At 35.9% G+C, this 27,952-nt stretch overlaps 1 protein-coding gene and 1 long non-coding RNA gene across 2 annotated transcripts in view; both read left to right on the forward strand.

The window, feature by feature from the left end:
- The window catches only part of LOC127977424 (genetic suppressor element 1-like), an 870,445-nt gene that overhangs the window by 109,999 nt on the left and 732,494 nt on the right, over positions 1–27,952 (forward strand). The gene's annotated exons all lie outside the window — the stretch shown is intronic.
- The window catches only part of LOC127977451 (uncharacterized), a 31,580-nt gene continuing 25,344 nt past the window's right edge, over positions 21,717–27,952 (forward strand). The window contains exon 1 of the long non-coding RNA XR_008158227.1: positions 21,717–21,997. This is a non-coding gene — a long non-coding RNA (uncharacterized LOC127977451). The remainder of the gene's footprint in view (positions 21,998–27,952) is intronic.

Genomic DNA, 27,952 nt, shown 5'->3' on the forward strand with positions numbered 1-27,952 from the left:
CAAAAAATACATTGATGTCATAAAATTTCTAGGAGTAGTTCATCGCAGTGTAAAATATGTCACTTCCTGTTGCCAATAGGTGGCGCTATGACTATAACTGAATATGGGCATGTCAATCTGTTCAGGTCAGGAGTCTCATCAAACATGTGAAGTTTGGGGCAGATTGGTCATTGTATGTCTGAGTTATAGCAACTTCCTGTTTCATGGCGAATCATCGAAATTCGCCAGGCCGCCACGGACACGCCCATTAACGAAAACTCAAAAGCTTCGCAATTTAACATCGCAAAGGCCTTCAGATTAGGCATACCAAATTTGGTGTTGATCTGAATGAATCTCTAGGAGGAGTTCATTAAAATACAACGCATGGAAATGACAAAAATGACACAAAATTTGCTCATAATATTAGTAATAACCGACTTCCTGTTGGGTTTCGGATTTTGCTCCAAGAGACTTTTTTGTAGATATTGGAGAGTTACATGTGTATACCGATTTTCATACATGTACATGAAACGTAGCTCGAGGCGCACACCGTTGAACGTGTATAGGTGGCGCTGTTGAGCTATTTTGCCACACCCACTTCTGAAACCCATATCAGACGTAAATTTTCGCCAGTTCTGAGGTGTGTGCAAAGTTTCATGACTTTTCGAGCATGTTTAGGCCCTCAAAAATGCGATTCATTTTGGAGAAGAAGAATAATAATAATAATAATAATAATAATAATAATAATAATAATAAACGGAGCAATTCCAAGAGGGTCCTCACACCATCGGTGCTCGGGCCCTAATAATTAAAGCTGCAAGCAGCGATGAACGGGCCCTCGCACCCGGGCTCACCGGCAGTGAGTGGCCTTAGTAAATTGGTGAACGGTGAGAAATATGCATTCAAACTCATAAATATAAGTGGAAAATATCAACATTTATTCCACATGTGCCAATCTTCCTGGTGCCAGCAGGTGGTGCTATCATTATAATGGAATATGGCCCTTCAAATGTGTTCCGGGCAGGACTCCCATCGAACATGTGAAGTTTGGGGAAGATCGAACAAATTATGCCTGAGTTACAACAACTTCTCTTGCTGTGGCGAGACATCAAAATTTGTCATGGCGCCATGGACACGCCCTTTAACAAAAACTCAAGATCTCCACAAGTTAAAATTGCACAGGCCTTTAGATTAGACTGAATACAAAAAATACTTTAATCTCAAAAAAATTCTAGGAGTAGTTTGTCGCAGCCTAAAACATGTCACTTCCTGTTGCCAGCAGGTGGCGCTATGACTATCACTGAAAATGGGCATGTAGATCTGTTAAGGGCAGAAGTCTTATCTAACATGTGAAGTTTGGGGCAGATTGGACATTGTATGTCTGAGTTACAGCAACTTCCTTTTTCATGGCGAAACATCGAAATTTGGCAGGCCACCATGGACACGCCCTTTAACGAAACCTCAAGATCTTCGCAATTTAACATCACAAAGGCCTTTAGATTACACTGACCAAGTTTGGTGTTGATCTGAATAAATCTCTAGGAGGAGTTCGTTAAAGTACAACCCCTGAAAATGGCAAAAACAACGCCAATTTTGCAGAGAAAATTCTAAATAACCGACTTCCTGTTGGGATTCGGATTTCGTACCAAGATACTTTTTTGTAGGTATTGGTGTGTTACATGTGTGTACCGATTTTTGTACATGTACGTGAAACATAGCTCGAGGCACACTCCGTTGAAAGTGTATAGGTGGCGCTATAGAGCCATTTTGCCATACCCGATGGAATATTGGCCTTCAGATGTGTTCAGGCCAGGACTCTTATGACACATGTGAAGTTTGGGGAAGATCGGACATTTTATGCCTGAGTTATAACATCTTTTATTCCCATGGCGAGACATCGAACTTTGCCATGGCGCCGTGGACACGCCTTTTAACGAAAACTCAAGATCTTCACAACTGAACATCGCACAGGCCTTTAGATTAGACTGACCACAAAAAAGACATTGATGTCAAAAAATTTCTAGGAGTAGTTCATCACAGCGTAAAATATGTCACTTCCTGTTGCCAATAGGTGGCGCTATGACTATAACTGAATATGGGCATGTCAATCTGTTCAGGTTTGGAGTCACATCAAACATGTGAAGTTTGGGGCTGATTGGACATTGTATGTCTGAGTTATAGCTACTTCATTTTTCATGGCGAATCATCAAAATTCGCCAGGCCGCCACGGACACGCCCTTCAACGAAAACTCAAGATCTTCGCAATTTAACATCTCAATGGCCTTTAGATTAGGCATACCAAATTTGGTGTTGATCTGAATTAATCTCTAGGAGGAGTTCGTTAAAATACAATGCATGGAAATGGCAAAAATGACAAAAAATTTGCTCATAATATTAAAAATAACCAACTTCCTGTTGGGTTTAGAATTTTGCTCCAAGAGTCTTTTTTGTAGGTCTTGGTGTCTTACATGTGTTTACCGATTTTCAGACATGTGCGTGAAACGTAGCTCGAGGCGCACACCGCTGAACATGTATAGGTGGCGCTGTCGAGCCATTTTGCCACGCCCACTTCTGAAACCCATATCAGACGTAAATTTTCACCAGTTCGGAGGTGTGTGCAAATTTTCCTGACTTTTTGAGTATGTTTAGGCCTTCAAAAACGCGATTCATTGGGGAGAAGAAAAATAATAATAATAATAATAAACAGAGCAGATACAATAGGGTCCTCACACCTTCGGTGCTCGGGCCCTAATAAACGGAGCAATTCCAAGAGGGTCCTCACACCATCGGTGCTCGGGCCCTAATTAAAGCTGCAAGCAGCGATGAACGGGCCCTCGCACACGGGCTCACCAGCAGCGAGTGGCTTTAGTAAATAGGTGAATGGTGAGAAACATGCATTTAAACTCATAAGTGGAATATATCAAAGTTTACTCCATATTTGTGCCAATCTTTGTGTTACCAGCAGGTGGTGCTCTCATTATAATTGACTATTGGCCTTCAGATGTGTTCAGGGCAGGACTCTTATCGAACATGTGAAGTTTGGGGAAGAGCGAACAAATTATGCCTGAGTTACAACAACTTCTCTTGCTGTGGCGAGACATCAAAATTTGTCATGACGCCATGGACATGCCCTTTAACAAAAAACTCAAGATCTCCACAAGTTAACATTGCACAGGCCTTTAGATTAGACTGACTACAAAAAATACATTAATCTCAAAAAAATTCTAGGAGTAGTTTGTCACAGCATACAATATGTCACGTCCTGTTGCCAGCAGGTGGCGCTATGACTATAACTGAATATGGGCATGTAGATCTGTTAAGGGCAGAAGTCTTATCTAACATTTGAAGTTTGGGGCAGATTGGACATTGTAAGTCTGAGTAACAGCAACTTCCTTTTTCATGGCGAAACATCGAATTTTGTCAGGCCGCCATGGACCCGCCCTTTAACGAAACCTCAAAATCTTCGCAATTTAACATCGCAAACACCTTTAGATTTAACTGACCAAGTTTGGTGTTGATCTGAATATATCTCTAGGAGTAGTTTGTTAAAGTACAACCCCTGAAAATGGCAAAAACAACGCCAATTTTGCAGAGAAAATTCTAAACAACCGACTTCCTGATGGGATTCGGATTTCGTACCAAGAGACTTTTTTGTAGGTATTGGTTTGTTACATGTGTGTACCGATTTTTGTACATGTACGTGAAAAATAGCTCGAGGCGCACTCCATTGAATGTGCATGTGCACTCCGTTGAAAGTTTATAGGTGGCGCTATCGAGCCATTTTGCCACACCCAATGGAATATTGGCCTTCAGATCTGTTCAGGCCAGGGCCCTTATCACACATGTGAAGTTTGGGTAAGATCAGACACTTTATGCCTGAGTTATAACATCTTTTATTCCCATGGCGAGACATCGAACTTCATCACGGCGCCATGGACACACCTTTTAACAAAAACTCAAGATCTTCACAACTAAACATCACACTGGTCTTTAGATTAGACTGACCACAAAAAAGACATTGATGTCATAAAATTTCTAGGAGTACTTTGTCGCAGTGTAAAATATGTAACTTCCTGTTGCCAATAGGTGGCGCTATGACTATAAATGAATATTGGCATGTAGATCTGTTCAGGTCAAGAGTCTTATCCAACATGTGAAGTTTGGGGCAGATTGGACATTGTATGTCTGAGTTACAGCAACTTCCTTTTCATGGCGAAACATAGAAATTTGTCAGGCCGCCATGGACCCGCCCTTTAACGAAACCTCAAGTCCTTCGCAATTTATTATCGCAAAGGGATTTAGATTACACTGACCAAGTTTGGTGTTGATCTGAATAAATCTCTAGGAGGAGTTCGTTAAAATACAACCCCTGAAAATGGCAAAAACAACACCAATTTTGAAGGGAAAATTCAAAATAACCGACTTCCTGTTGGGATCCGGATTTCGTACCAAGAGACTTTTTTGTAGGTATTGGAGTGTTACATGTGTGTACCAATTTTTGTACATGTACGTGAAACATAGCTCGAGGCGCACTCCATTGAAAGTGTATAGGTGGCGCTATAGAGCCATTCTGCCACAACCGGTGGAAAATTGGCCTCCAGATCTGTTCAGGCCAGGACTCTTATCACACATGTGAAGTTTTGGGAAGATCGGACATTTTATACCTGAGTTATAACATCTTTTATTCCCATGGCGAGACATCGAACTTCGTCGCGGCGCCATGAACAAGCCTTTTAACGAAAACTCAAGATCTTCACAACTGAACATCGCACAGGCCTTTAGATTAGACTGACCACAAAAAAGACATTGATGTCATAAAATTTCTAGGAGTAGTTTGTCGCCGTGTAAAATATGTCACTTCCTGTTGCCAATAGGTGGCGCTATGACTAAAACTGAATATGGGCATGTCAATCTGTTCAGGTTTGGAGTCTCATCAAACATGTGAAGTTTGGGGCAGATTGGACATTGTATGTCTGAGTTATAGCAACTTCATTTTTCATGGCGAATCATCGAAATTCGCCAGGCCGCCACGGACACGCCCTTCAACGAAAACTCAAGATCTTCGCAATTTAACATCGCAAAGGCCTTTAGATTAGGCATACCAAATTTGGTGTTGATTTGAAGAAATCTCTAGGAGGAGTTCGTTAAAATACAACATATGGAAATGACCAAAATTACACAAAATTTGCTCATAATATTACAAATAACCGACTTCCTGTTGGTTTTAGAATTTTGCTCCAAGAGTCTTTTTTGTAGGTATTGGTGTGTTACATATGTGTGCCAATTTTCGTGCATGTACGTGAAACATAGCTCGAAGGCTGTTGATTTTCTTCGTATAGGTGGCGCTGTCGAGCAATTTTGCCACACCTTCTTCTGAATCCTATATCAGACGAAAATTTTCACCTGGTTTTACGCATGTGCAAAGTTTAATGACTTTTTGAGCATGTTTAAGCCCTCAGAAATGCGATTCATTTTGGAGAAGCGGAAGAATAAGAATAAATATAGCTGCAAGCAGCGATGTCGGGCTCAAGCCATCAGTGCAACGCCACCCCGGTGGCATCGGGAAAACTGTGCCCAGCGGGCATAAGCATTTACAGTAACCCTCTGACAATCAAGTTTTAAGGAATGCGGCAGTTAAAGGGTTAATCCGACCAATCTAGACTTTGAAATCACATACACAGAACAATATATATAACTTTAGTAACACATTATTTTTATATTTATAAAAAATGTATAAGGTGTGCATTATAGCTGACACCTATATGAACACATTACAATTGTTTTGTGACTGCAAGTCTTTCTTCTCAAATGCTATTGAGCTTCAAATTTGCATTTGAGCCCATGTGAAAAAGTAGCAAATTTACATATGACTTACAGTTTGTTGTAATAAATATCAAACATTCAAATTAATTGTGCATTATAGCTGTCACCTAGATGAACAATTACAGTTGTTTTTGTAAGTAATTCTTTTCAAATGCTACTGACGTTAGAAAAGTGTATAACAATATCACATGTAACTTTAGAGACCGTCCCTAAATTTGAGACTCTTGAATGTCCAATGTCAAGACAGCTTTATGCCTTTTTTTTTTTTTTTCTTTAGTTTTCTTTTCTCTGTGTCGGATTGCTGATGTCCTATACCCAGGCATAGATGTCCATCCATCAATTACGAACATTCAGCCGCAAACATGAGGTGTGAGCGGTCGCGAGCGCGGATGGGAGAATGGCGCATGTTTTTTTTTTGTTTTTTTTTGAGCAACTGGGATGGTGCCCCCTCTGGGAGTTGGTGCCCTACGAAGACTGCATACTCTGCATATAGGGAGTGGTGGTACTATCTGGAAGATATATTCCTCAAACCATCGTACAAGAGGAGGTGATGCTAATCCTTCAAGAATCGCTCAAAAGCTATTTAAGTGTACAGTTTCCTTTTATTGCATCTTGAAATAAATATTTCTGAATTCTGGATCAAACTGGGTTGGGTTTATTTATTTATTTTATGAGACAACTGAGACTTTAATCTCCTTTGTAATATATGTGCTTTTAATTAAACCAAGAACAATTTATTTATAGATGTATTACTGCTTAATAATGACTATTATTAAGGGAAAAGGTTTTATAATCATGAACTATTTACTAATGCTTAGCTAATGAGTGCAGTTATTATAAAGTGTTACCAATGCATTTACTAATGTTAACAAATTAGACATTATTTTACAGTGTTACCAAATCCTTAAATAATTTATTAGTGTTTTGTAATGATTTTAATTACCTATAAGCATTTGTGAAATAGTTTTGCTTGCATTGCAGCTTTATCTGTCAGTTGAAGAGTTTTACTGTTACATCCATGAGATTAATAAATGTCATGTCACAGAATGTCATAGGTCAGTATCAAATGAGTTTGAAATTATTATTTGCAGCACAAATAAGGATTATTAGGATGTTTTTAAATCCCTAAAACTGTCAGAAAAGGATAAGGCCTAAGAGATTTCTTAACCTGTAATGAAAGGAAAAAAACGCCACCATTAGCAACAACAAAAACAATAACAATTTAAAATACAGATTTTTTTCCTGATTATTAAAGGGATGATTAGGTCTCTCTCTCTCTCTCTCTCTGCCAGACAGCCCCTCCCTACAATCCACACACACTGTCAATCACCAAAAATTCACAGTCACCAACCCCCTCACACTCCCCCTCCCTCTCCCCCTCCCTTTCCTCACACAGACAGAGTGGCCAGAGTGAGATCATGTCAGTTGAGAAGTCTGATAGTTTTCACATTTTCTTTTATCAATACAGTGTTGTAAAGTCGTGAAACTATGCATATTTCCTCAGAATGATTGATACAAATGCTTTGAAGTGTTTGGAAGCTGCAATTTAAACATACAAGACAATTAATGTTTCCCTTTTTACTGTCATTTCAAAAAATCACCACGACAAAACCGTTCAAGCTAACCAAAATCTGTTCGCAATTTAAGTTCCTCAATGTTTTTTCTTCATGTAGACAAAGTTTGGTGTGTATAGTGTACTTCCCCTGTGAGGAGTATTCATTAATTCACAAAATAATCTTCCCAAAAATCCATATTCAAATCAAAATAGCGGACTTCCTGTTGGTTGTAGCTTATGACTGTGAATTAGAAAGTTGTCCGTCTTGATAAGAACAATTTATGTACCAAGTTTGGTGTCTGTAGCTAAAACTAAATAAAATGCATTATTATTATTACTATTATTAGCTGTACACTTGATAAAAAATGTTCAATATAAACTTATGCAATTGTGTGTGTGTGTATATATATATATATATATATATATATATATATATATATATATATATATATATATATATATAAAAATTCAAGTGTACAGTTTTCTTTTATTGCATCTTGAAATAAATATTTATGAGTTCTGTGTTTGTTTATTTTATTTATTTTATTTTTTATTTTACATTTTTTTAGGAAGATTACAGCCTTTAATCTCCTCAAAATAAATGTGCATATAAACCATGAACAATTTAATTATAGCTGTATTTATAAAATGCTTACTAAAATATTAATTTTGGGAGAAGGCTATATAAAGCATGAACTGACTATTTACTAATGCTTAGCTAAGAATTGCAGCTATTATGAAGTGTTACCAATGCATTTACTAATGTTAACAATTGAGACATTATTTTAAAGTGTTACCAAATCCTTAAATAATTTAAAAGTGTTTTGTTATGATTTCATTAACCTATAAGCATTTGTGAAATAGTTCTGCTTGCATTACAGCTTAGTCTTCATCTGTGAGCTGAACAGTTTTACTGTTACATCCTTGAGATTATGTAAATTCAAATAAATGTCTGTCTGTCTGTCTGCCACTCAGCTCACACCCCTCCCCCACTCACACTCACACACACACAGTCAGCACTCATACATTCCTCAAACAGAGTGACAGAGTGAGATCAGATGTCTGACAGTTTTTTAATTTTCTTTTAATCATACAGTGCTGTAAAGTCATGAAACTATGCATATTTCCTCAGAATCACTGGTTATCTAAATGAAAAATGTTTTTTAAAGGTTTGGAAGCTGCAATTTAAAAATAGAAGACGATTAATGTTTCACTTTTTACTGTCATTTCAAAAAATCACCACGACAAAACCGTTCAAGCTAACCAAAATCTGTTCGCAATTTAAGTTCCTCGATGTTTTTTCTTCATGTAGACAAAGTTTTGTGTGTATAGTGTACTTCCCCTGTGAGGAGTATTCATTAATTTTACAACTGTAAAATCTCAAAAATACACATTCAAATCAAAATAGCCGACTTCCTGTTGATCGTAGCTTATGACTGTGAATTAGAAAGTTGTCCGTCTTGATAAGAACAATTTATGTACCAAGTTTGGTGTCTGTAGCTAAAACTAACCCCCCCACTTTTGACAAAAGGTGGCGCTATAGAGTGCCTCTTCCATGCCCTTTTCAAAGCTTTTGCCATGGTTTAGCTATCTTTAATACTGATATCTGTTTCGAGTTTCATGTAAATCTGAGCTTGTTGTCTGCCTAAAAATCACCAGAACAGAACATTCAAGTTTGACACGTTGCCATGGCAACACTATATTAGATATCAATATCCCCACAACAGATTTTCTTCGGCCGTGTTTTGTCATTATTCTGATGAAGTTTGAAGCAAATCAAGTAAAAATAAGATGCTGAATTCAAAGCGTTTTGAAAATGATTCACTTCCTGCTGCCAGTTGGTGGCGCTATAACTTTGACTCCTAATAGTCACATATATACGATCGGTATCATACAACGAACAAACAAATTAAGTTTGATCAAATTCAGGAAATGTATGTGGATGTTATTAGACATTTCCTGTTTCTCATTTCTCGCCATAATTTCAACGCCTCGCCACGGGCAAACCGTTCGAGATATCAAAAATCTCTTCGCAATTTAGCATCCCCAATGTCTTGAGATCGTGTTCACCGAGTTTTGTGGTGAACGGGTGGAGTTCCTCAGAGGAGTATATCAAATTCCAGAGCATGTGTTTTTCATAAAACCCTAAATAGCCAACTTCCTGTTGGGCGGAGCTTATGACATGCAGTGTGAAAGTTGTTTGGTTTGATGAGTTATATATATGTACCAAGTTTCTTATGTATACGTGCAAGTATGCATGATATATGGCCCTCAGTACTACAGGGGGCGCTGTAGAGCCCCTGTGCCACGCCCGTGTATCAGACTCTGCCCGGCCCTAATGGCCGCAGGTTCCAAGGTGTGTGCCAATTTTCAAGAGTTTTTGAGTATGTTAAGGACCCCAAAAGCCCCCGAAACCTTGGAAAAAAATTAGAAGAATAAAGAAAAAAAAAAAAAAAATAATAATCCTAAGGAAAACAATAGGGCTCTCGCCCTCCAGGCTTGAGCCCTAATAATAATAAACAGAGCAGATACAATAGGGTCCTCACACCATCGGTGCTCGGGCCCTAATAATAATAATAATAATAATAATAATAATAAACGGAGCAATTCCAAGAGGGTCCTCACACCATCGGTGCTCGGGCCCTAATAATAATAATAATAATAATAATAATAAACGGAGCAATTCCAAGAGGGTCCTCACACCATCGGTGCTCGGGCCCTAATTAAAGCTGCAAGCAGCGATGAACGGGCCCTCGCACCCGGGCTCACCGGCAGCGAGTGGCTTTAGTTAATAGGTGAACGGTGAGAAATATGCGTTTAAACTCATAAATATAAGTAGAATATATCAATTTTTATTCCATATATGTGCGAATCTTCCTGTTACCAGCAGGTGGTGCTATCATTATAATGGAATATTGGCCTTCAGATGTGTTCAGGGCAGGACTTTTATCGAACAATGTGAGGTTTGGGGAGGATTGGACATTTTATGCCTGAGTTACAACAACATCCTATTTCATGGCGAAACATCGAAATTTGTCAGGCCGCCATGGACACGCCCTTTAACGAAACCTCAAGATCTTCATAATTTAAGATCGCAAAAGGCTTTAGATTACACTGACCAAGTTTGGTGTTGATCTGAATAAATCTCTAGGAGGAGTTCGTTAAAGTACAACCCCTGAAAATGGCCAAAACAACACTAATTTTGCAGAGAAAATTCTAAATAACTGACTTCCTGTTGGGATTCGGATTTCGTACCAAGAGACTTTTTCGTAGATATTGGTGTGTTGCATGTGTGTATCGATTTTTGTACATGTACGTGAAACATAGCTCGAGGCACACTCCGTTGAAAGTGCATACGCACTCCGTTGAAAGTGTATAGGTGGCGCTATCGAGCCATTTTGCCACACTCAATGGAATATTGGCCTTCAGATCTGTTTAGTCCAGGACCCTTATCACACAAGTGAAGTTTGGGCAAGATCGGACATTTTATGCCTGAGTTATAACATCTTTTATTCCCATGGCGAGACATCGAACTTCATCACGGCGCCATGGACACACCTTTTAACAAAAACTCAAGATCTTCACAACTAAACATCACACAGGTCTTTAGATTAGACTGACCACAAAAAAGACATGATGTCATAAAATTTCTAGCAGTAGTTTGTCGCAGTGTAAAATATGTAACTTCCTGTTGCCAATAGGTGGCACTATGACTATAACTGAATATTGGCATGTAGATCTGTTCAGATCAAGAGTCTTATCCAACATGTGAAGTTTGGGGCAGATTGGACATTGTATGTCTGAGTTACAGCAACTTCCTTTTTCATGGCGAAACATCGAAATTTGTAAGGCCGCTATGGACACGCCCTTTAATGAAACCTCAAGTCCTTCGCCATTTATTATCGCAAAGGGCTTTAGATTACACTGACCAAGTTTGGTGTTGATCTGAATAAATCTCTAGGAGGAGTTCGTTAAAGTACAACCCCTGAAAATGGCAAAAACAACACCAATTTTGAAGGGAAAATTCAAAATAACCGACTTCCTGTTGGGATCCGGATTTCGTACCAAGAGACTTTTTTGTAGCTATTGGTGTGTTACATATGTTTACCGATTTTCGTACATGTACATGACATGTAGCTCGAGGCGCACTCCATTGAAAATGTATAGGTGGCGCTATCGAGCCATTTTGCCACACCCAATGGAATATTAGCCTCCAGATGTGTGCAGGTCAGGACTCTTATCAAACATGTGAAGTTTGGGCAAGATCTGATATTTTATGACTGAGTTACAACAACTTCTACTCCCATGGCGAGACATCGAACTTTGACATGGCGCCATGGACACACCCTTTAACGAAAACTCAAGATCTTCTCAATTTAACATCGTACAGGCATTTAGATTAGACTGACCACAAAAAAACATTGATGTCATAACATTTCTAGGAGTAGTTCTTCGCAGCGTAAAATATGTCACTTCCTGTTGCCAATAGGTGGCGCTATGACTATAACTGAATATGGGCATGTCAATATGTTCAGGTTCGGAGTCTCATCAAACATGTGAAGTATTGGGCACATTGGACATTGTATGTCTGAGTTATAGCAACTTCATTTTTCATGGCGAATCAACGAAATTCGCCAGGCCGCCACGGACACGTCCATTAACGAAAACTCAAAATCTTCGCAATTTAACATCGCAAAGGCCTTTAGATTAGGCATACCAAATTTGGTGTTGATCTGAATAAATCTCTAGGAGGAGTTCGTTAAAATACAACGCATGGTAATGACAAAAATGACACAAAATTTGCTCATAAAATTAAAAATAACCGACTTCCTGTTGGGTTTAGAATTTTGGTCCAAGAGTCTTTTTTGTAGGTATTGGTGTGGTACATGTGTGTGCCAATTTTCGTGCATGCACGTTAAACGTAGCTCGAGGCGCACACCGTTGAACGTGTATAGGTGGCGCTGTCGAGCCATTTTGCCACGCCCACTTCTGAAACCCAAATCAGACATAAATTTTCGCCAGTTCGGAGGTGTGTGCAAAGTTTCATGACTTTTTGAGCATGTTTAGGCCCTCAAAAATGCGATTCATTTTGGAGAAGCGGAATAATAATAATAAATATAGCTGCAAGCAGCGATGGCGGGCTCAAGCCGTCAGTGCAACGCCACCCCGGTGGCATCGGGAAAACTGTGCCCAGCGGGCATAAGCATTTACAGTAACCCTCTGGCAATCAAATTTTAAGGGATATGGCAGTTAAAGGGTTAATCCGACCCGTCTAGACTTTGAAATCACATACACAGAACAATATATATAACTTTAGTAACACTTTATTTTAATATATATAAAAAATTTATAAGTTGTGCATCGTAGCTGACACCTAAATGAACACATTACAATTGGTTTATGACTGCAAGTCTTTCTCCTCAAATGCTATTGAGCTTCAAATTTGCTTTTGAGCCCATGTGAAAAAGTAGCATAATTTACATATGACTTACAGTTTGTTTTAATAAATATCAAACATTCAATTTAATGGTGCATTATAGCTGTCACTTAGATGAACAATTACAGTTGTTTTTATGACTGTAAGTCATTCTCTTCAAATGCTACTGATGTTAGAAAAGTGTATAACAATATCACATGTAACTTTAGAGACGGTCCCTAAATTTGAGACTCTCGAATGTCCAATGTCAAGCCAACTTTATGCCTGTTTTTGTTTTGTTTTTTACTTTATTTTTCTTTTCTCTGTGCCGGATTGCTGATGTCTTTTACCCGGGCATAGATGTCCATCCATCAATTACGAACATTCATCCGCAAATGTCCGAGCGGTCGCGAGCGCGGATGGGAGAATGGCGCATGTTTTATTTTTTTTGAGCTACTGGGATGGTGCCCCCTCTGGGAGTTGGTGCCCTACGAAGACTGCGTATTCTGCATATAGGGAGCGGCGGTACTATCTGGAAGATATATTCCTCAAACCGTCGTACAAGAGGAGGTGATGCTAGTACTTCAAGCATCTCTCAAAACCTATCTGTTCATAAAGCCTATATATAAAGTCTTAATATAGTATTCCACAATATGTTGTGCTATTCTAATATTATTGTGGTTTTTTATTGACATTGTTATTTGCAGTTATTTTTTGTTTTAATATTGTTACTGTTGTTACTTGTTGTACGGTGACCTTGAGTGGTTTGAAAGGCGCCTTAAATAAAATGCATTATTATTATTATTATTATTATTATTATTATTATTATTAGCTGTACACTTGATAAAAAAAATTAAATATAAACTTATGCAATTGTATATATATGTATATATAGTGTACAGTTTTCTTTTATTGCATCTTGAAATAAATGTTTCTGAGTTCTGTGTTTGTTTATTTTTTTTATTTTTATTTTTTTAATTTTTTTTAGGAAGATTACAGCCTTTAATCTCCTCAAAATAAATGTGGATATAAACCATGAACAATTTAATTATAGCTGTATTTATAAAATGCTTACTAATGACTATTAATTTTGGGAGAAGGCTATATAAAGCAGCAACAGTTGATGTTGAGGCCTAAGATATTTCTTAAGCTGTAATGATGAAAAAACAACAACAACACAAAATTGCATTTTTTTCTGCTGGTGATTAAAGAGATGATTAAGTCTCCCTCCCTCTCTCTCTCTCTCTCTCTCTCTCTCTGACACCAAGCCCATCCCCTCTCCCACACATTCACACAAACTCAGCACACACACTTAACACACACACACTTAACACACAAACACACACACACACACACACACATTACCCACAGTGACAGAGGGACAGAGTGACATCAGATGTATGGTAGTTTTTTAATTTTATATCATCCATATAGTGTTGTATAGTCATGAAACTATGCATATTTCCTCAGCATGACTTCTATGTGTACATTTTGTTGAAGTGTTTAGAAGCTGCACTTAAAAAAATAAAAGAAATTTACTGGTTCCTTTTTTACTGTTATTTCAAAAAATCACCATGACAAAACCATTCAAGCTATTCAAAATTCATTCACCTGTTCTGTAAGATAAATTCTATAAACAGTGGTAAAAGAGGATGTGGTGCTGATCCTTCAAGAGTCACTCCAAACTTATCTGTCCATAAAGCCTATAAAGAATTATTCTTAATACACAGTATTTCACAATACTTCAGCATATTATTCTAATTAAGTGAGGGTCATTTTATCAGTAAAATACATATTATTTTTCTTTGAAAGATTTCTATAAATGATTTAAATCATACTTGTTTCTACAATAATTATTTAAAAGTAATCATATAGCGCCATCTGGTGGCCATTATTGGTACTAAGAATTGCAAGCTTGATTTATATGTTATGATAGTTTTAATTTTAAGCTGGCTCTTGAAAATGATAAAGCTATGAAACTTACTGTGCTTCTTTCAAATGATGACTTCTACGTATATAAAAAATTATGAAGAGTTGGAATAAAGAATGTTAAAAATAGTAAAATAACTATTGTATTTTTTTATGTTACTTTAATAAATCAGTATGGCCACACCATTTAAGGTATCCTAAACCCATTCGCAATTTAACATCTTCAGTATATTGGCATCATGTTGAAAAAGTTTGGTGTGAACTACTTGTGTCTTCTTGGAGGAGTATGATTCATTTACAGGCTGATTTGATCATAAATCCACAATAAAATTTCTGAGTTCTGTATCAATCTGTGTTGTTGTTTGTTTATTTACATTTTTTTATTTTTCATAGGAAGATAACTGACCCTTTACTCTCCTTTTTAATAAATGTGCTTATAAACCAAGATCAAGCTATTTATAGCTGTATTTATAAGCTGCTTATTAATGACTATTTAAGTTGGGACAAGACTTTATAAAGCATGAACTGACTATTTACTAATGAGTGCAGTTATTATAAAGTGTTACCAATGCATTCACTAATGTTAACAAATTAGACATTATTTTACAGTGTTATAAAATCCTTTAATGACTTATAAGCATTTGTGAAAGTTCTGCTTGCATTACAGCTTAGTCTTCATCTGTGAGCTGAACAGTTTTACTGTTACATCCATGAGATTATGTAAATTAAGATAAATGTCATGTCACAGGATGGAATAGGTCGGTATCAAATGAGATTGAAATTATTATTTGCAGCACAAATAAGTATTTTTAGAATTTTGTTTTTAATTCCTGAAACTGTCAGAAAAGGATAAGGCCTAAGAGATTTCTTAAGCTGTAATGAAAACAGCAATGTTAGCAAAAGCAACAAAAAAATATAGCTGCAAGCAGCGATGGCGGGCTCAAGCCACCAATGCCATCACCACCCCGGTGGCATCAGGTAAACTGTGTCCAGCGGGCACATGGATTCACAATATCCCTCTGGCAGTGAGGTTTTAAAGGATATGGCGGTTAAAGGGTTAATCCGAATCATCTAGACTTTAAAATCACATTCACAGAACAATATATATATATATATATATATATATATATATATATATATATATATATATATATATATATATATATATTTAGTAACACTTTACAATAAGATTTCATTTATAAACATTATGTTAAAATGAACAATATTTATATAGCATTCATTCATGTCAGTTAATATTCCACACTTAAACATTAAATCATTGTTTTATTGTGATTTTTTTCCAAGCACATTTTACCAATTCCAAACCATATCAATCTTAATAACTACCATTATTTTGTATTTAATCATTTATGAGTGCTATACAATAGTCCAGGAAAGCTGGAAGAGAAAAACTCCTTATATTCATGTGTGCAGAATCATTAGGCATGTTTTCTTTTACAGATGAAATGCGCTAAAAAAGAGTTTTAACTCAAACTGTTTTAACTCAAAGTCGAAAATTATGAAATACCCATGAGAAATATCAAACACAAATGCAATACAGAAATGGATAAGTTAAGACTTGACCATTGTACAAAAATGCTGACTGGGTCATGAGGTCAGAAAAGAAGAAGAAAAAAACAGGTCAAGAAGAACTGACAAAAATAATTGCAAAATAATTAGGAATTAATGTGAAGATTAATTTTTAGTCAATTCTGCAAGACAGACTTTCAGGAAAGGAGGTGGAATAAAAATGAGCTCCTAAATCTTAATCCCGGATTCTGGAAGATATATTCCTCAAACCATCAGACAAGAGGAGGTGGTGCTGGTCCTTCACGAATCACTATAATCTGTTCATAAAGCCTATATATATAAAGTCTTAATATATAGTATTTCACAATACTTCATGGTATTCTAATTAAATCATTTTTTGGAATCTTTGATTTCTCAGAACCTGACACATTGTAATTCTGAGACTCCAGGAAAGTGGCAGTTCTGTAAAATGTTGGCACTGGAGACTAAATGCTCCCTGATAGTTTCACACCTAATTCACTTAACACGCACACACACACACACACACACACACACACACACACATTACCCACTGTGACAGAGGGACAGAGTGACATCAGATGTATGATAGTTTTTTAATTTTCTATCATCCATATAGTGTTGTATAGTCATGAAACTATGCATATTTCCTCAGAATGACTTGTCTTCTATGTGTACATTTTTTTGAAGTGTTTAGAAGCTGCACTTAAAAAAATAAAAGACATTTACTGGTTACTTTTTTACTGTTATTTCAAAAAATCACCACGACAAAACCATTCAAGCTATCCAAAATTCATCCGCACCTGTACTGTAAGATACATTCTTTAAACAGTGGTAAAAGAGGATGTGGTGCTGATCCTTCAAGAGTCACTCAAAACGTATCTGTCCATAAAGCCTATAAAGAATTATTCTTAATATACAGTTCACAATACTTCAGCTTGTTATTCTAATAAAGTGAGGGTCATTTTATCAGTAAAATACATAAAATTCATATTATTTTTCTTTGAAAGATTTCTATAAATGATTTAAATCATACTTGTTTCTACAATAATTATTTAAAAGTAATCCTATAGCTCCATCTGGTGGCCATTATTGGTACTAAGAATTGCAAGCTTGATTTATATGTTATGATAGTTTTAATTTTATGCTGGCTCTTGAAAATGATAAAGCTATGAAACTTACTGTGCTTCCTTCAAATGATGACTTCTACGTATATAAAAAATTATGAAGAGTTGGAATTAAAAATTTTAAAGATATAGTAAAATATCTATTGTATTTTTTTTTTTATGTTACTTTAATAAATCTCTATGGCCACACCATTTAAGGTATCCTAAACCCATTCGCAATTTAACATCTTCAGTATATGGCTTCATGTTAAAAAAGTTTGGTGTGAACTACTTGTGTCTTCTTGGAGGAGAATGAATTCATTTACAGGCTGAGAGTTTATCATAAATCCACAATAACATTTCTGAGTTCTGTATCAATCAGTGATGTTGTTTGTTTATTTTTATTTTTTTTATTTTTCATAGGAAGATAACTGACCCTTTACTCTCCTTTTTAATAAATGAGCTATTTATAGCTGTATTTATAAACTGCTTACTACTGACTATTAATATTGGGACAAGGCTTTATGAAGCATGAACTGACTATTTACTAATGAGTGCAGTTATTATAAAGTGTTATCAATGCATTTGCTAATGTTAACAAATTAGACATTATTTTACAGTGTTATCAAATCCCTTACATGATTTGTAAGTGTTTTGTAATGATTTTATTGACCTACAAGCATTTGTGAAAGTTCTGCTTGCATTACAGCTTAGTCTTGATCTGTGAGCTGAACAGATTTACTGTTACATCCATGAGATTATGTAAATTCAAATAAATATCATGTCAGAGGTCAGTATCAAATTAGTTTGAAATTATTATTTGCAGCACAAATAAGATTTTTTAGGATTTTTAAAAATCCCTAAAACTGTCAGAAAAGGATAAGGCCTAAGATTTCTATGTGAGTGGCTAAATTTGTTTGTTTTTATAACTATAATGCATAAACTATGAAACTATACAAAATGTATAAAAAAGTACAAGTTATTCTTTTCCAATGTTTTTTATTTATTTAATTTTTTTTTTTTTTTTTGGATTTATATTTTAAAAAATTAGCCTACGGCAATCATTCTACACAGCTTGAATAAAACCTGTCAATATTTATTATAGACCACTATAACTGTGTATAATCTAACAAACAAGTTTATTATGAAAATAAAAGTGTGTACACCAGATAAATTGGACGATAAAGAAATTGCTAACAATAGTATAATAGAGCATGTTTTAGGTTTTTAGGCGTTTAGATGCAAAAATGGACAAATCAAATGTAAAATAAAATGTAATTGATTTAATTAAATATAGATTAAGTCTTGTTAGAGCAAAATAATAAATAAATACGTACACACATTAAAAAAGCAGCCAAGATGAATGAGTTTAATTTTTTATATAGATTAAAATTGAAGACAGAAGCAGCTGGTATATGCGGTCACTTAATATTCAAATCCAGTAGATCCACTTCAGATTTAATTCTCAACAGTTTATGTTCACGTGGCTGTTTTCGTTTATATAAGCCAAGCTATTATGTATTTTGAAATAATCTTGTCCTTGATGTGTTCGTTCGTACGACGAAAGGCAGAATCCTGCAGCTCGAGAGATATATGTTATTCTGCCAGTCGCGCTTTCAAATAGTCTTGCGCACATAAACGGGTCACAAACACCTGCATTTAGCTCTTGTGTTATAATGGGTGTATTGTGTGCATTTATGGCAATATTTTATTTGAAAAAGCTCTTAAACAAGAATAAATTCGTTTGTTTTGAACTTGTGACACTGTACGCGCTGATCGGAGGCGGTGATTTCAGATAGGCAGCCGCGAATATTTCATTTTCACACAAACAGTTCAAAAACATCTTAATTTAGCTCTTGGTGTGTTCTAATTGGTGAATTGTGTGATATCGCTTTAATATTTTATTTGTTAAAGCTATAAAACAAAAATAAACTCATTTTTCTGAGCTCGTCATTCCACACGCTCTTGCTCAGAGCGGTGATTCATCTCTCGTGTTTCTCACGTATCACTGACCACACATCAATTATTAATGAGCCCTGACCCGGTAATAATCATATATGTTGGTTTAGCTTGTCAGTGTGAATTAAATCTAAGTATTTATTTGTATTTTAACCGATTTAAAAATGAAACTAAAAAAGAGTCTCCTCCCTTTCAGTCGAATTTCCCTTTCAGGAATTGAACCTGTAGGGGCGCATTTTCTCTCAGACAATGTAAGTCTCAGCACATAATACTCAAACAGAGGGACAGAGTGAGATGAGATGTCTGACAGTTTTTTAATTTTCTGTTATCCATACAGTGTTGTAAAGTCGTGAAACTATCCATATTTACTCAGAATGACTTTTTTTTTGTATGAAAAAAGGTTTTGAAGTGTTTGGAATTAAAAAATGCAGGACAATTAATAATTCCATTTTTACTGTCATTTAAAAAAATCACCACGACAAAACCGTTCAAGCTATCCAAAATCCTTTGGCAATTTAAGTTGTTTAAAATGTTTTGGCATCATGTAGACAAAGTTTGGTGTGTATAGTGTTACTCTCCTCTGAGCAGTATGCATTAATTCACAGCTAAATGTAAAAAAAAATCCACATTCAAATCAAAATAGTTGACTTCCTGTTGATCGTAGCTGATGACTGTGAATTAGAAAGTTGTCCGTCTTGATAAGAACAATTTTTGTACCGAGTTTGGTGTCTGTAGCTAAAACTAACCCCCCCACTTTTGACAAAAGGTGGCGCTATAGAGTGCCTCTTCCACGCCCTCTTATGAACTTTTGCCAGTGTCTAGTTATCATAAATACTGATATGTGTTCTGAATTTCATGAAATTCTAAGTATGTTATATGCCTTAAAATCACCTGAGAAGTATTCAAGTTTGACATGTTGCCACGGCAACAATATTTTTAGATATCAATATCCCCCTAGCAGATTAATATAGGCTGTGTTTTAACATTATTCTGATGAAGTTTGAAGCAAATCGAGTAAAAATAAGATGCTGAATACAAAGCATTTTGAAAATGACACACTTCCTGCTGCCAGTTGGTGGCGCTATAACTTTGACTCCTAATAGTCACATATATGCGATCGACATCATACAAAGAATAATCTGATGAAGTTTGATTAAAATCAGGAAATGTATGTGGATGGTATTAGACACTTCCTGTTTCTCATTTCTCGCCATAATTTCAACGCCTCGCCACGAGCAAACCGTTCGAGATATCAAAAATCCCCTGGCAATTTTTCATCCCCAGTGTCTTGAGATCATGTTGACCGAGTTTGGCGGCAATCGAGTAAAAAACCTATGACAAGTATTTCAAATTCCAGAGCATACGCTTTTTACATAACTCTAAATAGCTGACTTCCTGTTGGGCGGAGCCTATAACATGCAATACGCAAGTTGTTCGGCACGATGAGATCTAAATGTGTACTGAGTTTCATATTAATACGTGCAAGTATGTGTGAGCTATACATCAACATTTATGACTGTGTTCCAGGGGGCGCTGTAGAGCCCCTGTGCCACGCCCAGGTCCCAGCCTCTGCAGGCTCCTTAAGGCCACAGATTCCAAAGTGTGCGCAAACTTTCAAGAGTTTTTGAGTATGTTAAGGACCCCAAAAGCCCCCACAACTTTGACGACAAATATGAATAATAAACCCCAAATAGCCAACTTCCTGTTGGGCGGAGCCTATGATATGCAATTCGAAAGTTGTTTGTATTGATGAGTTCTATATGTGTACCGAGTTTCGTGCGTCTACGTGCAAGTATGTATGATATATGGCCCTCAGCATTCCAGGGGGCGCTGTAGAGCCCCTGTGCCACGCCCGTGTATCAGTCTCTGCCCGGCCCTAATGGCCGCAGGTTCCAATGTGTGTGCCAATTTTCAAGACTTTTTAAGCATGTTAAGGGCCCCAAAAGCCCCCGAAACCTTGAAGAAAAATAATAATAATAAATAATAAATATAGCTGCAAGCAGCGATGGCGGGCTCAAGCCACCAATGCCATCGCCACCCCGGTGGCATCAGGTAAACTGTGCCCAGCGGGCACATGCATTCACATTATCCCTCTGGCAGTGAGGTTTTAAAGGATATGGCGGTTAAAGGGTTAATCCGAATCATCTAGACTTTAAAATCACATTCACAGAACAATATATATATATATTCCCCAAACATATATATATATATTTAGTAACACTTTACAATAAGATTTCATTTATAAACATTATGTTAACATGAACAATATTTATATAGCATTAATTTGTCAGTTAATATTCCAAACTTAAACATGAAAACATTGTTTTATTGTGATTTTTTTCCAAGCACATTTTACCAATTCCAAACCATATCAATCTTAATAACTACCATTATTTTTATTTAATCATTTATGAGTGCTATACAATAGTCCAGGAAAGCTGTAAGAGAAAAACTCCTTATATTCATGTGCAGAATTATTAGGCTGTTTTCTTTTACAGATGAAATGCGCTAAAAAAGAGTTTTAACTCAAACTGTTTTAACTCAAAGTCGAAAATTATGAAATACCCATGAGAAATATCAAACACAAATGCAATACAGAAATGGATAAGTTAAGACTCGACCATTGTACAAAAATGCTGACTGGGTCATGAGGTCAGAAAAGAAGAAGAAAAAAAAAAACAGGTCAAGAAGAACTGACAAAAAAAATTGCAAAATAATTAGGAATTAATGTGAAGATTAATTTTTAGTCAATTCTGCAAGACAGACTTTCAGGAAAGGAGGTGGAATAAAAATGAGCTCCTAAATCTTAATCCCGGATTCTGGAAGATATATTCCTCAAACCATCGGACAAGAGGAGGTGGTGCTGGTCCTTCACGAGTCACTCCAATCTGTTCATAAAGCCTATATATAAAGTCTTAATATATAGTATTTCACAATACTTCATGGTATTCTAATTAAATCATTTTTTTGGAATCTTAGATCTCTCAGAACCTGACACATTGTAATTCTGAGACTCCAGGAAAGTGGCAGTTCTGTAAAATGTTGGCGCTGGAGACTAAATGCTCCCTGATAGTTTCACACCTAATTCACTTAACACACACACACACACACACATACACACACACACACACACACACACACACACACACACACATTAACCACAGTGACAGAGGGACAGAGTGACATCAGATGTATGATAGTTTTTTAATTTTCTATCATCCATATAGTGTTGTATAGTCATGAAACTATGCATATTTCCTCAGAATGACTTGTCTTCTATGTGTACATTTTTTTGAAGTGTTTAGAAGCTGCACTTAAAAAAATAAAAGACATTTACTGGTTACTTTTTTACTGTTATTTCAAAAAATCACCACGACAAAACCATTCAAGCTATTCAAAATTCATCCGCACCTGTATTGTAAGATACAATCTTTAAACAGTGGTAAAAGAGGATGTGGTGCTGATCCTTCAAGAGTCACTCAAAACTTATCTGTCCATAAAGCCTATAAAGAATTATTCTTAAAATACAGTTCACAATACTTCAGCTTGTTATTCTAATAAAGTGAGGGTCATTTTATCAGTAAAATACATAAAATTCATATTATTTTTCTTTGAAAGATTTCTATAAATGATTTAAATCATTCTCGTTTCTACAATAATTATTTAAACGTGATCCTATAGCTCCATCTGGTGGCCATTATTGGTACTAAGAATTGCAAGCTTGATTTATATGTAATGATAGTTTTAATTTTATGCTGGCTCTTGAAAATGATAAAGCTATGAAACTTACTGTGCTTCCTTCAAATGATGACTTTTACGTATATAAAAAATTATGAAGAGTTGGAATTAAAAATTTTAAAGATATAGTAAAATAACTATGGTATTTTTTTATGTTACTTTAATAAATCTCTATGGCCACACCATTTAAGGTATCCTAAACCCATTCGCAATTTAACATCTTCAGTATATGGCTTCATGTTAAAAAAGTTTGGTGTGAACTACTTGTGTCTTCTTGGAGGAGAATGAATTCATTTACAGGCTGAGTTTATCATAAATCCACAATAACATTTCTGAGTTCTGTATCAATCAGTGTTGTTGTTTGTTTATTTTTATTTTTTTTATTTTTCATAGGAAGATAACTGACCCTTTACTCTCCTTTTTAATAAATGAGCTATTTATAGCTGTATTTATAAACTGCTTACTACTGACTATTAATATTGGGACAAGGCTTTATGAAGCATGAACTGACTATTTACTAATGAGTGCAGTTTTATAAAGTGTTATCAATGCATTTGCTAATGTTAACAAATTAGACATTATTTTACAGTGTTATCAAATCCCTTAAATGATTTGTAAATGTTTTGTAATGATTTTATTGACCTACAAGCATTTGTGAAAGTTCTGCTTGCATTACAGCTTAGCATTGATCTGTGAGCTGAACAGATTTACTGTTACATCCATGAGATTATGTAAATTCAAATAAATATCATGTCACAGGATGTCAGAAGTCAGTATCAAATTAGTTTGAAATTATTATTTGCAGCACAAATAAGGTTTTTTAGGATTTTTAAAAATCCCTAAAACTGTCAGAAAAGGATAAGGCCTAAGATTTCTATGTGAGTGGCTAAATTTGTTTGTTTTTATAACTATAATGCATAAACTATGAAACTATACAAAATGCATAAAAAAGTACAAGTTATTCTTTTCCAATGTTTTTTTATTTATTTACATTTTTTTTTTGGGGGGGGGGGGGGGGGGATTTACATTTTTAAAAATTTGCCTACGGCAATCATTCTAAACAGCTTGAATAAAACCTGTCAATATTTATTATAGACCACTATAACTGTGTATAATCTAACAAACGAGTTTATTATGAAAATAAAAGCGTCTACACCAGATAACTTGGACGATAAAGAAATTGCTAACAATAGTATAATAGAGCATGTTTTAGGTTTTTAGGCGTTTAGATGCAGAAATGGAAAAATCAAATGTAAAATCAAATGTAATTGATTTAATTAAATATAGATTAAGTCTTGTTAGAGCAAAATAATAAATAAATACGTACACACATTAAAAAAGCAGCCAAGATGAATGAGTTTATTTTTTTATATAGATTTAAATTGAAGACAGAAGCAGCTGGTATATGGGGTCACTTAATATTAATATCCAGTAGATCCACTTCAGATTTAATACTCAACAGTTTATGTTCACGTGGCTGTTTTCGTTTATATTCGCCAAGCTATTATGTATTTTGAAATAATCTTGTCCGTGATGTGTTCGTTCTTACGACGAAAGGCAGAATCCTGCAGCTCCAGAGATATATGTTATTCTGCCAGTCGCGCTTTCAAATAGTCTTGCACACTTAAACGGGTCACAAACACCTGCATTTAGCTCGTGTTGTGTTATAATGGGTGTATTGTGTGCATTTATGGCAATAATTTATTTTAAAAAGCTCTTAAACAAGAATAAATTCGTTAGTTTTGAACTTGTGACACTGTGCGCGCTGATCGGAGGCAGTGATTTCAGATAGGCAGCCGCGAATATTTCATTTTCACACAAACAGATCAAAAACATCTTAATTTAGCTCTTGGTGTGCTCTAATTGGTGAATTGTGTGATATCGCTGCAATACTTTATTTTAAATAGCTATAAAACAAGAATAAACTCGTTTTTTTCTGAGCTCATCATTCCACAAGCTCCTGCTCAGAGCGGTGATTCATCTCTCGTGTTTCTCACGTATCACTGACCACACATCAATTATTAATGAGCCCTGACCCGGTAATAATCATATATGTTGGTTTAGCTTGTCAGTGTGAATTAAATCCAAGTATTTATTTGTATTTTAACCGATTTAAAAGTGAAACCAAAAGACAGTCTCCTCCCTTTTTTAGTCCGGTAACTGCACCTGTAGGGGCGCTATTTCTCTCAGACAATGGAAGTCTAAGCACACACACTCAAACAGAGGGACACAGTGAGATGAGATGTCTGACAGTTTTTTAATTTTCTGTTATCCATACAGTGTTGTAAAGTCATGAAACTATGCATATTTACTCAGAATAACTTTTTTTCTGTATGAAAAAAGGTTTTGAAGTGTTTGGAATTTAAAAATGCAGGAAAATTAATAATTCCATCTTTATTGTCATTTAAAAAAATCCCCACGACAAAACCATCCAAGCTATCCAAAACCCAGTCACAATTTAAGTTCCTCAATGTTTTTTCAACATGTACACCAAGTTTGGTGTGTATAGTGTTACTCTTCTCTGAGCAGTATGCATTAATTCACAGCTAAATGTAAAAAACAATCCACATTCAAATCAAAATAGCCGACTTCCTGTTGGTCGTAGCTGATGACTGTGAATTAGAAAGTTGTCCATCTTGATAAGAACAATTTTTGTACTGAGTTTGGTGTCTGTAGCTAAAACTAACCCCCCCACTTTTGACAAAAGGTGGCGCTATAGAGTGCCTCTTCCATGCCCTCTTATGAAATTTTGCCAGTGTCTAGCTGTCACTAATACTGATATGTGTTCTGAGTTTGATGAAATTCTAAGTATGTTATATGCCTCAAAATCACCTGAGAAGTATTCCAGTTTGACATGTTGCCACGGCAACAATATTTTTAGATATCAATATCCCCCTTGCAGATTTATATCGGCTGTGTTTTAACATTATTCTGATGAAGTTTGAAGCAAATCGAGTAAAAATAAGATGCTGAATTCAAAGCATTTTGAAAATGACACACTTCCTGCTGCCACTTGGTGGCGCTATAACTTTGACTCCTAATAGTCACATATATGCGATCGACATCATACAATGAATAATCTGATGAAGTTTGATTAAAATTAGGAAATGTATGTGGATGGTATTAGACACTTCCTGTTTCTCATTTCTCGCCATAATTTCAAAGCCTCGCCACGAGCAAACCGTTTGAGATATCAAAAATCCCCTGGCAATTTTTCATCCCCAGTGTCTTGAGATCATGTTGACCGAGTTTGGCGGCAATCGAGTAAAAAACCTATGACAAGTATTTCAAATTCCAGAGCATGCGCTTTTTACATAACTCTAAATAGCTGACTTCCTGTTGGGCGGAGCCTATGACATGCAATACGCAAGTTGTTCGGCACGATGAGATCTATATGTGTACTGAGTTTCATATTAATACGTGTAAGTATGTGTGAGCTATACATCAACATTTATGACTGTGTTCCAGGGGGCGCTGTAGAGCCCCTGTGCCACGCCCGTGTCCCAGCCTCTGCAGGCTCCTTAAGGCCACAGATTCCAAAGTGTGCGCAAACTTTCAAGAGTTTTTGAGTATGTTAAGGACCCCAAAAGCCCCCACAAATTTGACGACAAATATGAATAATAAACCCCAAATAGACAACTTCCTGTTGGGCGGAGCCTATGATATGCAATACGAAAGTTGTTTGTATTGATGAGTTCTATATGTGTACCGAGTTTCGTACGTCTACGTGCAAGTATGTATGATATATGGCCCTCCATATTCCAGGGGGCGCTGTAGAGCCCCTGTGCCACGCCCGTGTATCAGTCTCTGCCCGGCCCTAATGGCCGCAGGTTCCAATGTGTGTGCCAATTTTCAAGACTTTTTAAGCATGTTAAGGGCCCCAAAAGCCCCCGAAACCTTGAAGAAAAATAATAATAATAAATAATAATAATAATAAATATAGCTGCAAGCAGCGATGGCGGGCTCAAGCCACCAATGCCATCGCCACCCCGGTGGCATCAGGTAAACTGTGCCCAGCGGGCACATGCATTCACAATATCCCTCTGGCAGTGAAGTTTTAAAGGATATGGCAGTTAAAGGGTTAATCCGAATCATCTAGACTTTAAAATCACATTCCCAGAACAATATATATATATATATATATTTATTTATTTATTTATTTAGTAACACTTTACAATAAGATTTCATTGATAAACATTATGTTAACATGAACAATATTTATATAGCATTCATTCATGTCAGTTAATATTCCAAACTTAAACATTAAAACATTGTTTTATTGTGATTTTTTTCAAAGCACATTTTACCAATTCCAAACCATATCAATCTTAATAACTACCATTATTTTTTATTTAATCATTTATGAGTGCTATACAATAGTCCAGGAAAGCTGGAAGAGAAAAACTCCTTATATTCATGTGTGCAGAATTATAAGGCATGTTTTCTTTTACAGATGAAATGCGCTAAAAAAGAGTTTTAACTCAAACTGTTTTAACTCAAAGTCGAAAATTATGAAATACCCATGAGAAATATCAAACCCAAATGCAATACAGAAATTGATAAGTTAAGACTTGACCATTGTACAAAAATGCTGACTGGGTCATGAGGTCAGAAAAGAAGAAGAAAAAAACAGGTCAAGAAGAACTGACAAAAAGAATTGCAAAATAATTAGGAATTAATGTGAAGATTAATTTTTAGTCAATTCTGCAAAACAGACTTTCAGGAAAGGAGGTGGAATAAAAATGAGCTCCTAAATCTTAATCCTGGATTCTGGAAGATATATTTGTAATAAACAAATCTCCATATTCATCGGGAAGAAGGAGGCGGGAACCGGCGCACAATCAAAAAGCACTTTAATATCCAAAATAAATACAAAACGGCGCACCAGCCCCTCACGGC

The sequence above is a fragment of the Carassius gibelio genome, chromosome B18 (assembly GCF_023724105.1).
Source record: "Carassius gibelio isolate Cgi1373 ecotype wild population from Czech Republic chromosome B18, carGib1.2-hapl.c, whole genome shotgun sequence".
Lineage (NCBI taxonomy): Eukaryota > Metazoa > Chordata > Actinopteri > Cypriniformes > Cyprinidae > Carassius > Carassius gibelio.